We start from the raw sequence: 16,009 nt of genomic DNA, 5'->3' as shown, positions 1-16,009 counted from the left end.
GTCAATCGGTGCTGCAGAGTCATCCGCACTCTCCCGCCCGTTCTAGAGCTTTGGTATAACCCCATGGTTCGAATGGTGACCCCAGCATCCTCTAGGACGCATGAGAAAATAGGATTTTAATACCTACTGGTAAATCCTTTTCTCTTAGTCCGTAGAGGATGCTGGGCACCCGTCCCAGTGCGTACTGTATCTGCAGTTATTTGTTGTGGTTACACACATGTTGTGTTACGTTTATAGTCAGCCTGTTGCTGAAATTGTTCATGCCGTTGGCTTGTGTTCTGTTGAATGCCACGTTGTGCGTCATGCTTGAGGTGTGAGCTGGTATGAATCTCACCTTAGTTTAACAATAAATCCTTTTCTCGAAATGTCCGTCTCCCTGGGCACAGTTCCTATAACTGGAGTCTGGAGGAGGAGCATAGAGGGAGGAGCCAGTTCACACCCTTTGAAAGTCTTAAAGTGCCCATGTCTCCTGCGGATCCCGTCTATACCCCATGGTTCTAATGGTGACCCCAAGGATTTACCGGTAGGTATTAAAATCCTATTTTTTTTGTGAGCCACAATTAGGTAGCCTGAAAAAAAAAATATTGAAGAAACATCAGGAAAATACGTTTTTCACTCCCAGGGCCGGCTCTACCATTAGGCAGCTTTAGGCGGCTGCCTAGGGGCGCCAGCTCCTGGAGGGAGCCACTAAATTATTCTAGCAAAAAACTGAAGGATGACTCTGTGTGCGGCCTCCTCCTTACTCTGCGCTGGCTGCTGCTGCGGGTCTAATCAGGTGCAGCCGCCGCTATCAGGCTGTTGCCTCAGCGCTTCCTCCGTGCTAACAAGTGTAACATCATGTCATATGAAGGCACATACGAAGGCGGATGTAAGTATGGCTCCCCAAGGGGCGCCCCCACGGCCGCTCCTCATAGTCCTCATGCATGGCCCCTGGATCCCGACTCTCCAGCAGCAAGTAGCACCTGACTACATGTCTGCACCTGCATACCTCCCAACTGTCCCGATTTTTGCGGGACAGTCCCGTTTTTTTGGGGACTGTCCCCCTTTCCCGCCCGCGGGCCGCAGTGTCCCGCGGTGGGACGGGGAGGGGGGGGGCAGGGGGGAGGCTTAGCAGAGCAGCGGTGAATAGACGCTGTGCTCATGCGCACAGCGTCTGTTCAGTGCAAACAGAGGGAGGGGGCATGCCAGCGGCTCACAGAGTGCTGGGCATGCCCCCTCAGTGAAGAAAATGGGGGCGTGGCTCGTGATCGTGGGTCCTCCGTGGAGCCACTCACCCTTTTCTTAGGCCACATCCCCCTTTTTGGGAGCGCGCGCGTGTGTCCCTCTTTCAACAAAAAGTTGGGAGGTATGCACCTGCAACATCGCTGTAATGCTGCTGCTGCCTGTAAGAGGAGCCGTAGCAATTATGAGGGAAAACAAGGAAACACTATTAGGTAAGTAACCCATGGGGGTTTCTGTAGGACCACAGACAGTACACATCTTACAGCCTGAGGGTGGTTTGCACTTGTAAACAGTATAATAGGGAAACACAGGCACTGGGGTACAATACAGTACATATGGAGGAGGGGGGGTCAGTAATTAACTTACAGATGGGGGGATGGAACACAATAAGGAGCATACAACATACCTCCCAACTTTGTAGGGGAGGAAGAGGGACCCCTGCGTGGCGAAGCCGCGCACGACCCGAAAAGGGGGCGTGGCTTGCCGTGGAAGGGGTGTGGCATCTGCCGAGTGGGCATGGCCGAGCTCCACGGAACCGTTTTTGGCATTTTGGGGGCGTGCCCAGCGCACCCCGAGCAGCTGGGCAGCCCCCTGCTCCCCTCCCAGCATTGAATAGATGCCATGCGCGTGATCAAAGCCTCCCCCAACTGGCCCCCGCCTGCGGGACACAGTGACCCGCGGGAGGGACAGCGGGACAGTGTCCGAATAGCGGGACTGTCCCGCTGAAATCGGTACAGTTGGGAGGTATGATACAAATATATGTATTTATGTATAATACTGTATGTATGTATGTATGTATACACATACAATTAAATATCCCACCAGACCCCATATACAGATGCGGTGGATAGATAGAATTGTTATCCCAGCACTCAGCAAAAAAAATTAAATTGGCCTCAGTGTCCTATACAATTGCCAACATGCCAGCTAGTGTGTATACATAGGAAGAAAGAACAGTCATCACTCAAGGATTTGAAAGTAAAAGTACTGTATATTGTGAACAAAGTCACGAAAATATACTTTTTCACTTCAAAAGTTTAGTTGTTTCTTCTTTCTGTATATGTATAATAGTGCAATATACCCTAGTCCGCCTAGTGGCCACCTGCATCTCCCCTCCGAAAGGTGCGGGGATTTGCAGGTTAGGGGGCGCTAGGCTGGAGATTTGCCTAGGGTGCATAGATACCTTGCACCGGCCCTGTTCACTCCCAATGTTTCTTTGCAGGTAATTGAATACCAGCCTATGCTTTTAAATTGAGACACTCATGAATTACACATGTTCTGTGGCTATTTAAAACCAGCTGAAATGCAGGCTTGAAATAAGCCAGCCACAGAACCTGTGTAATTCATAAGTGTCCCAGTGTAAAGGAATAGTATGGTAAGCCTATATATACAGTATCAGTGGGGCGAGGTAGATCCTTTCCAGTCACACTAACGCTTGCACCAGAGTTTTGACTGTATAAAGTATATGAAAAATACAAATATGTTAGAAATATCTTCTTTGTATTATTGTAAACATTTTAAAGCCAGTGCCTCCTGAGCCATTTGATTTATCACACGTCCTAGACAGATAGATAGATAGATAGATAGATAGATAGATAGATAGATAGATAGATAGATAGTGCGTTAATTAATTTCAATACACCACCAAAATCGTTGATTTTTCAGAAAGTAATTAACAAAAGAAGCTACTTTGTGATGAATATATATTTATTTTGTCATATAAACATGTTTTGTACTCATACACGTTGTTTACAAGTAAATTGAGTTTTAGTTCAGAGCAGAGCAGCGCTGAATAGACGCTGTGCGCATACGCACAAAGTCTATTCAGCGCTTCTCTGCTCTGAACTAATTCCAGTGAGTCAGAGGAACTGGGGGCATGGCCAGCAGCTCATAGAGCGCTGGCCGTGCCCCCACTGTAACAAAAATGGGAGGCGTGGCTCACAAGCGCGTCATTGACGCAAAACCACAGCCCCTTTTCAATAGACCACTCCCTTTTCTGCCGCTTCGCCACGCGAGGTGTCACTCCTGCAGACCTCCGGATGTTGGGAGGTATGGATTTCCTTACATTTTGTTCTCATCAAGGTATCCACCCTTAGCGGTGATCACAGTAGTGCAAACGTGGGGTATTGTGTTGGTTAGGTTGTCTAAACTTTCAGCTCTGATTGCAGCCCGCTTGTCTTGTAGCAACAACCAAAGGTGATCATTCTCTAATGCAAGGTTCATACATCAGGGAAAGCGCTATCTGCGGCACATAACGTGTGCAGATAGCGCATTACCCCATAAAGAAGAAGAATAAATCTACCTCTGAGTCTCTTTCTGTTTTTGCTGAACGCACAAATTAGATCTTCCAATAGTTCACAATTTTTATTTCCAATGATTCAAGACACACAAATTCACAGCTAGATATAAACTAGGAATCAAAAAGTACTGATTGTGACATCGCTTCCATCTATATTATACTGTGCAACATGAACAATAGCAAACTCTGAATATGACAATTGAGAATTAAAACTGAACTGAAATATTCTCGTACAACACAATGGTAAAATAGAGCTGTAGCTCAGCACACTTCAGCCCACACATTTATGTCACATACTGTATACTAACACTTGAACTGAACACTTCAGTATACTGTATACTAACACTTCAACTGAAACTAGATGCCTTACCAACCATATTCCCAAGATAGCCAACCTGTTATACCTGAAAGTTTTCACACACAAAATATAGATGAGGCATAAGGACTTTTTTTGTTGTAGATACCCGCACTGACAGTAAAATTCATATGATCCCTATGTATCAAGGGACAGTGTACTCGTGTGGTCACTGTCCCTGCTACTATGCGCCGTTCGTCCTACGCGGCGGCTATGGGATTAGGCAGCACTGAGGACCACCAGTCCCCACCTGCCCCCATAGCAGCGGAGGTCGGCGGTGGCCATGGAGGCAGTGCTGGATCCCCACCGCTGCTCCACGCGTGTAATGGCGGATCTGAATCAGAAAGGATTCAGGTCCCGCCAATCACAGTGCCGCATTTTGAATCAGGTACCAAGCTCACGTGCTGGTGGCCAATAAGGAGTGGCGATGGCAAGCCTGCTGATATTAGTAAATGTATTGCCGGGCCCCTCAGAGGCTGCGTAATGCGTTGTTTTTTTGTTAACAATGTGGAATGGAGCATTGTCGGACTGGGGCCTGAAGGGCCCACTGGGCGAATGCAGTGGTAGGGGCCCATGTTTATCGGTGTGGCCAGTCTCCAGAGGGCGTATGGCAGCCAAACCAATAGAGAGCACATGGGCTGGGCACCTTGATATATATATATATATATATATATATATATATATATATAAAATACTGCTAGTACATGCATAATAATGTGCCAGATTCATAACAGCAATGCACTGTAGTAAATATACCAAAGTCCTGTGCAGTATAAGGTAACATATGTATAATGTATAATTCAAGTGCACAGGCTGGTACCTGATCCCTGGGGGAGAAGAGGGGGTTCCCAGGCAGTGGGGCCCGCCAGGGGTTTCCACTGTACACCTGTGGACCAGTCCAACCCTGGAATAGAGGAGGGGCAGGCTGAAAGGCAAGTGGGGAGGGAGGTATACCGTGGCTGTCAGGGACGTGCAGTGAGGCAAATGGCTCAGGAAGCACTGGCTAGTATCAGAGCCAGATTTACACACAATATATGCATTATTGGGCAACCCAGTGGGAATGGCGGCATAAGGGTCAGAGGGCTCAGCGGTACCATAGGTGCGGCACTGTGAGGGGCAGGGGGCCAGCGCAACACCCTAACACTGGTCAAAACTAACTAACGGGCTAATCCCGCTGTTAGCTGCAGCAAACCTCAGGCCAGTATAAACTAATAAGTGCGGGAAGACACGCCATTACAGGGGGCGGGGCTTCTCCTCAGAGCGGATCCAGCACTCACCAGCGCCATTTTCTCCCTGCAGATCACATACAGAGACGCTGACAGGAAGCGCTGACCCTCCACATAACTCCAGCTATCCTGTGCGGTACCAGGGGATTATAGAAGGGGGGGAGAGAGTGTTATTAACTGTTTAACCTATTAAGGTTACTCAGTCAGCGCCAGGCATTTATCATATAACTGCCTACTGGGGCGCTGTGTGTGCTGGCTCCTTATACTCTGTGTCTCTCTGAAGGTACTTGGGGGAAACTGTGTCTGACATTTGTGTGTGTGTGTGTGTGTGTGTGTGTGTGTGTGTGTGTGTGTGTGTGTGTGTGTGTGTTATATATCTCACATTGCCATGTCTAGGTACTCTGTATCTTGTGCTGCAGAGTGTGTTCTCTCCATAGAAGTCTATTCCATGTACTCAGGAATGCAATGTACTGTCTCAGCCTTCTGAATCCGAGCCCCCATGGGTGGCTTCTCTTAAGGGAATGATATCCCAGATTTTATCTAGGATGACTCATAATGAGACTGAAACACAGGTTTTGCAAGGATCTGTAGAGGTTTTGTCGTATTCTGCTTCCGCTACCTCATCCAAAACCGCTGCTCTATATCCTAAGAAACGTGCTCTTGCCCAAATAATGCAAGTCAACACGGATACCGACTCTGATACAGGAGACGGTGAGGGGGATATCCTAGGGGGTGAGACATCCCTTGCTAAGGGGGTGCAACTCATGATTGAGGCTATTAGGGACATTTTACACATTACTGATAAGGTACCTGAGCAGGTAGAGGAGGCTTACTTTACTGACACTAAGAAATCCTCCCTTACATTCCCTGCATCTAAGGAATTAAATGTATTATTTTAAAAATCCTGGGAAAACCCAGAGAGAAAATTCCAGATCCCTAAAACAGTTCTCATTGCTTTTCCTTTCCCTGAGGAGGATAGGAAAAAGTACGAAAACACGCTGGTAATAGATGCTTCTGTTTCTAGATTGTCTAAGAAAGTGGTTTTGCCTGTCCCTGGGTCCACCGCTTTAAAAGAGCCGGCTGACCGCAAGATTGAGACTACTCTCAAATCTTTATACACAGCAAATGGCGTAGCTTTAAGACCCACTATTGCTTGTGCATGGATTTCTAAGGCCATAGTAAAGTGATCAGGCACTTTACTAGATGAGTTAGATTCTATGGATAGAAGTGACATTGAATTGTTTTTACGTCACATACAGGATTCTGCTGGTTTCATGGTGGACGACAGGAAAGACCTGGGAAATCTGAATGTGAGAGCTTCTTCCATGGCTGTCTCGGCACACAGAGGACTCCGGCTGCGCCAATGGTCTGCAGATGCAGAATCCAAGAAAAGTGTGGAGAACCTACCCTTCACAGGTCAGGCTCTGTTTGGGGAAGCGTTAGATGCGTGGATCTCCATGGCAACTGCGGGTAAGTCAACTTTTCTTCCCTCATATCCTACATCTGCGATGCAGTCCTTTCGGACCGCTAAAGTTAAAAAGTCCAAATCCCCACCCACTTTCTTTAGAGGTGGTCGGGGGAAATCCCAAAACCTGCACTCACAGGTTCCCAGGAACACAAACCTGGATCTGCTTCCTCTAAATCCTCGGCATGACGGTGGACCTCCCAGCCTGGAGATTGGGCAGGTGGGAGCAAGACTAAGAAATTTCAGTCATGTCTGGGCGTCCTTATGCCTGGATCCCTGGGTACAGGATATTGTTACCCAGGGGTACAGACTGGAGTTTCAAGAACTCCCACCTCAAAGATTCTTCAAGTCGGGCTTGCCAGCTTCGCTGACAGCAAGTGATATCCTACAGGAAGCCATTCAAAAATTGCTAAGGTCAAATGTCATTGTTCCAGTTCCACCTCACCTACAACACAAAGGTTATTATTCAAACCTTTTTGTGGTACCGAAACCGGACGTTTCGGTAAGACCGATTTTAAACCTAAAGTCATTGAACCCCTACTTGAGGGAATTCAAATTCAAGATGGAGTCTCTGAGAGTGGTGATCTCAGGTCTGGAGGAGGGGGAATTCCTGGTATCCCTGGATATCAAGGATGCGTACCTTCACATCCTGATATGGCCGCCTCACCAGGCTTTACGCTGCTGGACTATCACTATCTGTTCCAGGCGCTGCTGTTTGGCCTCTCCATGACACCAAGAGTGTTCACCAAGGTGATGGCGGAGATGATGCTACTCCTCCGCAAGCAGGGTGTGAACATAATTACTTATCTGGACGATCTGCTGATAAAAGTGTCTTCCAGGGAGAAGCTGTTGCAGAACATTGCTCTCTCAACTCAAATACTCCAGGATCATGGATGGATCCTGAATTTTCCAAAGTCGCATCTGGAGCCGATAAGGAGACTGTCCTCCCTGGGGATGATCCCCGACACGGAAGTACAGAGGGTGTTTCTGCCAGAGGAGAAAGCGTTGGTGATACAAACACTGGTCCGGGATGTCCTGAAGCCAGCCCGGGTATCGGTTCATCAGTGCATTCGCCTTCTAGGGAAGATGGTTGCCTCCTACGAGGTTCTACCGTACAGAAGATTTCATGCACGGTCTTTCCAACTTGATCTCCTGGACAAATGGTTGGGATCTCATCTTCACATGCACCAGAGGATACGTCTGTCACCGAAGGCCAGAATATCGCTCGTCTGGTGGCTGCAAACCTCTCACCTACTGGAAGGCCGCAGGTTCGGGATTCAGAATTGGCTCCTCCTAACCATGGATGCAAGTCTCAGAGGTTGGGGGGTAGTCACCCAAGGAGAAAACTTCCAAGGAAGGTGGTCAAATCTGGAATCAAGCCTTCCGATAAACATTCCGGAACTAAGAGCCGTGTACAATGGTCTTCTACAAGCGGCACATCTTCTGAAAGATCAGGCCATTCAGGTTCAGTCGGACAATGTAACGACAGTGGCCTACATAAACCGACAAGGTGGAACGAAGAGCAGAGCTGCAATGTCAGAGGTAACAAGAATCGTCCTCTGGGTGGAAAATCACACAGTGGCGCTGTCGGCAATCTTCATTCCGGGAGTGGACAACTGGGAAGCGGACTTCCTCAGGAGACACGATCTCCATCCGGGAGAGTGGGGCCTCCACCCAGAGGTGTTCGCAGAGGTGACAAGTCTTTGGGGCATACCTCAAATAGACATGATGGCCTCACGCCTCAACAAGAAGCTTTGGAGGAATTGTTTCAGGTCGAGGGATCCACAGGCAGTGGTGGTGGACACCCTGGTAATTCCGTGGGTGTTCAAGTCAGTGTATGTGTTCCCTCCACTTCCACTCATCCCAAGGATTCTCAAAATAATCAAAAGAGCAAGAGTTCAGGTAATCCTCATTGCTCCGGACTGGCCAAGAAGGGCTTGGTACGCGGATCTTCTGGAGTTACTGCTGGAAGATCCGAGGCCTCTTCCTCTTCGAGAGGACCTTCTGCAACAGGGGCCGTTCGCTTACTAAGACTTACCATGGCTACGTTTCACGGCATGGAGGCTGAACGCCAGATCTTAACTCGGAAGGGCATTATGAACAAAGTTATTCCTACCCTGATACAGGCTAGACGGGTGCCAGAATTGGGGGCATTGTCCTACAAGAGCCCCTAGTTGATTTTCCATGAAGATAGAGCTGAGCTCAAGACGCGTCAGCAATTTCTTCCGAAGGTTGTGTCAGCTTTTTATATTAACCAACCTATTGTGGTGCCAGTGGCTACTGACTCCTCAATTACTTCAGAATCCTTGGATGTTGTGAGGGATTTGAAGATTTATGTGAAGAGAACTTCTTGTCACAGAAAGTCGGACACTCTGTTTGTCCTTTATGATCGCAACAAGATTGGGTGTCCTGCTTCTAAGCAGACGATTTTTTGCTGGATCAGGTTTACTGTCCTGCATGCATATTTTACGGCAGGCTTGCCATGTCCACAATCTGTACAGGCCCACTCTACACGTAAAGTGGGTTCTTCCTGGGCGGCTGCTCGGGGTGTCTCGGGCTTACAGCTTTGCCGAGCAGCTACTTGGCCAGGGTCGAACACGTTTGCTAAGTTCTACAAGTTGGATACTTTGGCCTCTGAGAACCTAAAGTTTGGTCAATCGGTTCTGCAGGAGCCTTCACACTCTCCCTCCCGTACTGGGAGCTTTGGTACATCCCCATGGTACTAATGTGGAGCCCAGCATCCTCTAGGACATAAGAGAAAATAGGATTTTATTACCTAACGGTAAATCCTTTTCTCGTAGTCCATAGAAGATGCTGGGCGACCGCCCAGCGCTTCGTTTGCATGCAGTTGTTACTTGGTTCAGTACTGCCTTGTTACTTGGTTGAGTACTGCATTGTTACTTGGTTAAGTACTATTGTTCAGCCGTTGCTGAATTGTTTCAAGCTGGTTAGCTTGGTTTTCTGTTATGTGTGAGCTGGTGTGAATCTCACCACTATCTGTGTATTTCCTTCTCTCAAAGTATGTTCGTCTCCTCAGGCACAGTTTCTAGACTGAGTCTGGTAGGAGAGGCATAGAGGGAGGAGCCAGCCCACACTATTAAACTCTTAAAGTGCCCATGGATGCCAATGGACCCGTCTATACCCCATGGTACTAATGTGGACCCCAGCAGCCTCTACGGACTACGAGAAAAGGATTTACCGGTAGGTAATTAAAATCCTATTTTATCCTGTTGCGTTGTCATAAGAGTACAGAGCAGAGCAGCATTTGCTTGTTACAGTCATCAGTAGTCTTGGTGGATCAGCATGTGGCACCTACCTGGTATAACAGCTGCAGTATCCCATTCTCTCATACAGGCACCGCCCCCCTCCCCCTCAAATCTGGACTTGTGCATGCGCAGTCCAGATTGCTTACAGGTCAGGAGAATCTGGTGATTTTGGTTTTCTCTGCAGTACAGCAGGAGACTCCACAGTGAATCGTCAGTCTCCCGCGGGATGCGGAAGGGTAGGCAACTATGATTCAAAGGTAGGATAGCTTTACCGTTTTCCATATAAATAACACTTTACACTAAATATAACCTTACTAACTATACCACAGATAATTAACTGGCTATTCAGTAACACATACAATGTCACAATGATCCTAATATGTATATATGCATGTGTTTACAGACTACTCAGTAATAAAAATAATTTCTACAGTCCTATGTATACCGATATTCAGAGATGATTTGGGGATAAATAAAGGTCTATTTAACCTAATCAACATGTCCAGAACACTATGGGCAATCACCCTCTCAGTGTTTTGGATAGTGGCAATCTGGGCTGCAGCTGGGTCTCTGTGTTCACAGATGTGGCCCTTTCTGTATAATGGGGTCTGTAAATACAAAATTGTTTCCTTACAAATATTTAAAATGCCCGCTCTAATATATATTGTAAACGCCTGCACCTCTTATTACCATATGCCATGAATGTGCGCTGTACATAGCAAAACACTGCATCCCATAAGAGAAAACAATACACCCACACATTATCTGAGTTCCAAAGCTCATTGATGTATATATTTGTTATTAAAAGGATATGGATTCAATATATTACAATGTACAGTATACCTATAGTTACATGGTTACAACTCATACAGTAAACAGTTAATACATACAGTTACAGGCCAGCATACCATACCATTCCCTCAATGCATCTTATATTTCTCTCTCTCAGCAAATAAATACAGGAACTGGTCTGGCAGCAACTCCATCATTGTCTGAGACAAAACAGCAACTACCTCCTGTGTGATCAGCAATGTGTTATCTAGTTTGGGGGAGGGAACTTTCTCATTCATGATGAGTCACTAGTCTATTTGTAAACAGGTTCAGCCTTGAAGACATCCAAAGGGCTGGCCTTAGTTTCCTGTCCACTACCTAATAAGAGTGATTTTAGCTTTCATACATTTAATCATAACTATTTGTTGCAATGTCCTACAACTTAATAACAAGTATCAAATGAATCTACACATTAATCTGGTTGCTTAAATACCAAATATGACAGGTGTGTCTTGCTTCATTCAAATAATACACATACATGACATTACTTCATTATATAATTTTAAATCATCATGATGTCTGGTGCTTGATATTATTATAATTATGTACTGTATTAAATAAGTGTCAAATCCATCTCTGTGGCATGTCCGTGTAAATGCGTGTGTTACCATATATTGCTGTGCTCGCTGCGCATATTTGCAAGTATAGCGACTTATATGTGTGTAGAGTTTGTATGTTCTTTCTATGTAATATTTTTTACTTCGACAGTACGCCCTTTGGCAGTAAACAATAACTGCCATCAATTATTAACATAAGAAAAAATATATATATATATTTCAAACAATAATCGGTGACCTGGACACAAGTATGTATTCATTTCACAAATCAGACACTTGACTATATTTGGGGAAGACAGGGAGGAGGACGAGACATCCTCTATATGCACTCGGCGGTCACGGGACCACTAGTTGGGTGTGGGACAACATTCAACCTATAGAGTATGCTGGGACAGTGCTTTGGCCTATAATGTCTGATTTGCGACGAACATTTCACACATACATGTACCTACGTCTTTGTACACTGATGTTTGGATTCGATTGAGGTTCTGCTGGGTAGATGAAGAAGACACAAACAAATCGTGACAGTGACATATAACATTTTCATGATCTACATATTCCTATCATTTTATGAACATTGTTTCCATTTCTGGAACGTATGCTAGGTCTGTTTAATAATTGAACAAGGGTTATAAGTAGTGTCCTTCCTAAATAACATAAACCTTCGGAGTTCGGGGACAGCCACTCATAAACCTCTCTTCCACATATATTAATGAGCTCTTTATCTGCAATGTGTGAATAGCCATTGTCTGATTTTCCTGATTACCTCTGAACTCCATAACTACTAGACCTTTGATTTTTCTCTGACTTTAACAAACTGATCGGCTAATCCTGGGATCCTATAAGGAAATCACTCCTTCCTCCAGAACCAGTTCCAGTCCCACACTCGACTCCTCATAAAAAAACCTCGCAAAAATAGAATGTTCTGAAAAAAAATGTTTGTCAGCGGGAAAGAGAGAAAAGAGAAATAGAACAAAACAACTCTTGTTCATAACAAATCAATTACAATGACTGGTCTTTCTGCAATCCTTTAGTATGCTCAGGTAGTGTTCAACAGTGCCGCCTCTCAGTCTTCACGGAACAGAGTCTCTGGTGATACTTTTGCGATTTCACTCCATTTACGAGTTCCTTTCGGACTACCGACTTTCCTGCAATGGGAATCGTGGACCCAAGTCTCTCTCTCGGCTACTTTCACTGGGATAGTGCTGTCAACAAAACTTGGTATGGTCCTTCCAACCTGTCTATTAGGCAACCTGAGCGTAAGAACAATCACACAGTCTCTTGGTTCACAATCAAGACAGTTAGTATTTGGCATACCAGCAATCAACAGTTTCAAGTTCTTTTGTCAAGTTCTCAAATGCTGGCTCATCTCAATAAGGTAAATGTACTGTCACCTCATTGGTGTATTTCTGATCATTGTGCGGATCAATCATGACATGAGGTTGTCTTCCAAAAACAACCCAAAATAGACACAAATACCAAAACAAAAACAAATTTCGAAGAGGGTGATTCGTTAAGTGAAGATCTGGGAGTGGTTCCGATGCTACATAATACTAGTGGCAGTATCTATGATCACAATAGTACAATTTCAAGCTTTGTTCCTACTTCTAGGGGTACCATTATCTACACACAAATTTCTGCGCAATTTTTCTTTGCGGTAAACACAGCAGCATCCGTGGCGGCAGGAAATGCCTCTACCCAGTTTGAGAAAACATCAGTGCACACCAATAATTCCTATAACTGTACGAAGTCGATTTGTATTTCCTGAAAAGATCCGTCTGCAGGAGGGATATGGGATGGCTCTGTTGGTATTGCTTTACCAATATTCTTCCTAAAGCAAGTAAGACAGGTCATTGCTCTCTTACCTGCATGAGAATAGAATGGCGCGCACCAGTAGGCTCTCAGCCTGCACATACCCTCTTTGCCTAGATGAGTCAGACCATGTGCCACCTCAGCTAGACTTGGAAGGTATGCTCTGGGGGCTACTGGCTTACCGTGTCCACCTGTCCACAGTCCTGAGGACTCCTGGCCATACCCCTTTGTCCTCCAGACTGCCTTTTCCTGTAGGAAACACAAATTTTTCATTTTAATTTACTATCGTGTGTTTGCAATGTAGAGTACCATGAGCATAACTCAAAAAAAAAAGAAAAAGAAAAAAGAAACATCTCTAGAGGAGAGAAGGAAGAAGAAAATGAAAAAGAAAATGTCAGGTTTGCCATTCACCAACAGGCATATCAGTGTCTATACAAAATTTCCCTTCACCAGTATTCCCATTCTCCACCCTTTGTGCATGACAAGGCACACTGCAGTAATACTGGTGTTATCGTGCTGTTGAGATATACTGGGTTTGGGCAGAACTCTGAAGGACCTAGGCATGTGGAGTTTGAACTGTACTTGGGTCCATGTATTGTACCACCCTGTGTGAACGCAAAAGATGAAGAGGAAACTGTAGAGAAACAGAATAGAGGTTGGTGACAGATGAGTTTGTAGAGGTGGAGAAGACTTTATAAAAATTTGACAACTGGATTGGGCACTACGGGGAAGTGATTCTCTACTTGGTCTACTCCCCTTAAAAAAATTTCTGTGTTTATCGTATCGCTATTGGGACTATCCCAGCCATCAATCCAGTGTCCTGTCCATCCTAAGTTCATAGGGAACCCGGTATCTGTGAGATAATTTCCTCTACCTGTGATGGACATGCATCTAGAACAGTAGAATGCAACATTAGCCTTTGAGGGGTGAGTAGTATATCTTGTACTTCTTGAGCATGGTTCTCAGGTATATCCAAGAAGACACCCTCAGGAGTACAATATATGACACACCGCATTTTACACAATAAGTCTCTGCCGAGTAGATTAGTTAGTCGGAGCCGATGTAGCCAGCAGAAAAGAATGTTTCTTTTGCAAGGGCCCTATCGTAATCTCTGCAGGTCTACTTAAAGGGTATTGTTGCACCATTCCTGATACTCCCATTGCCCGAATCTGTGTTTTCTATATGGCTCTTGATTCCTTACTATATGTCCCTTGGTCCCGTCTATGTGTTTAATAATGTGGCTTGTGTTTTCTGTCTAGGGGGTCTATATTGACTATGTGTTCTACTACTCCTACAATCTCTGGCAAAATGCCCCTCCTTCCTACAAGTGTAACATATTATTGACCATTAGGGATCTGGGGTTTGGGCTGATGGGTCTTTCCTGTATGTGCCAGTATACTTACCGTCCTCAACCTCTCCACCTGTTGTTCTCTGCGCCTAGCACTATTCTTGTGATGTTCAATAGCACACTCTCTAAGATTAGCTACTGTGACCCCTTTCCAATTTTGAAAAGAAGTCTGCACCCTGACCCTCAATGCTTTACTGAGCCCATCCATTAGCACAGAGACAGCCACCTCCCATTTGCCGAATTAGTGTTTACCAGTGATCTTATCCAGATGGAGCGTTTTCTATTACTGCAAAAGACAAAAAAAAAAAAAGTTTAACAAGCTTCTAGGTCATGCGAAGTATTCATTAAATCCTTCTCATCCCGTATTAAGGGTCTGTACATGGTCCAACAAACATTTCAGAGATCATCTTGACTAGGGGCATTACTAGGAATGAATACTTCTTATATGGTAACTGAAAGAAATACCCGGGGGTTACCTTGTCTGTCCGCTTTCCTACTGGCAAATACTAATGTGCGGACAGGTTTTTTCTCCATTTCTGACGTTACTTTCTTGATTTTTTTGTTTTGTTTTATTTTTGGGTTTTACTATATATGTACACAAATGATACCATATTAACCTGTTCCACTGGTCTCAGCCACTTCTCCCACAGGCTACTGCTCTTCTTTTACCGGTTGGATACTCCTCTGGGTACATGAGAAATGGCTGAAAACAATCAGGTCACCTTCTCCTCCTAAATAAAACTTCAACATTCATTAGTACATATATAGGTTACAGTCATATTTTTCATATTTTTATTATTTTCTATAGTTTGTATGCTGGCCGTAACTGCTTCCACATCTACATAAGGCGGTGTACTTGCATTCTTTTTTTTTTCTTCCTACTTTTTTATTGTTGCTACAAGTTCAAACAGTTCTTATATTTCCATTCTTGTCTTATATGACTTTGGTTAGACATACCACCTGCAATACCTTAGGATCAAACTCACCAACCCCTCTTGCTGCCACAGGTTTAAACAATTTGTATGTCTGACCCTTTGTTTTCGGGATTTTATCAGACATATTCTTTTTTTTTTCCAAAATATTTTTATTGAGGTCCAGAAAATACAATAAACAACAGCAAGTAGGGACATATAGTCCAACTGTATGTAGGATCACATTGGTCATCTAGACAGACATATACAAAAAGGTAGGGATCCAATAGAAAAACAAACCTCATATTTTTAATTTTCTATATAAAAACATCTAAATACATGTAACAGGGTAATACACGACAAATGAAAAAATGAATAAAACCGGTGGTATAGTAGAGCAACAAGCGTGTTCCTGATATGGAGAAAATTTGAAAACACAATAAATCATACTAATGCGCCTCCCCCTTTGGGGGGCGCTGAATCCAAAAAATAACAAACCAACAGAAAAATAATAACAATAATAACAACAATAATAGTAATACCTGCCAGGGTTAGGGGACCGCCGACCCATCCACGGAGACATCAACAGAGCAAGAAAAGGTAGGTAGACGATAGAGATCCAGAATCAAGTAGTAGGAGAAGGAAGGTAAAAGGGCGCAGTGGTCTGGTGTAGGCCTTTGAGATCAAGGTGGTAGAAAAAAGAGAGAAGAGAGAGAGG

This window comes from Pseudophryne corroboree, chromosome 1, assembly GCF_028390025.1.
Source record: "Pseudophryne corroboree isolate aPseCor3 chromosome 1, aPseCor3.hap2, whole genome shotgun sequence".
Classification (NCBI taxonomy): domain Eukaryota; kingdom Metazoa; phylum Chordata; class Amphibia; order Anura; family Myobatrachidae; genus Pseudophryne; species Pseudophryne corroboree.
Note: the sequence above shows the minus strand (reverse complement) of the source record.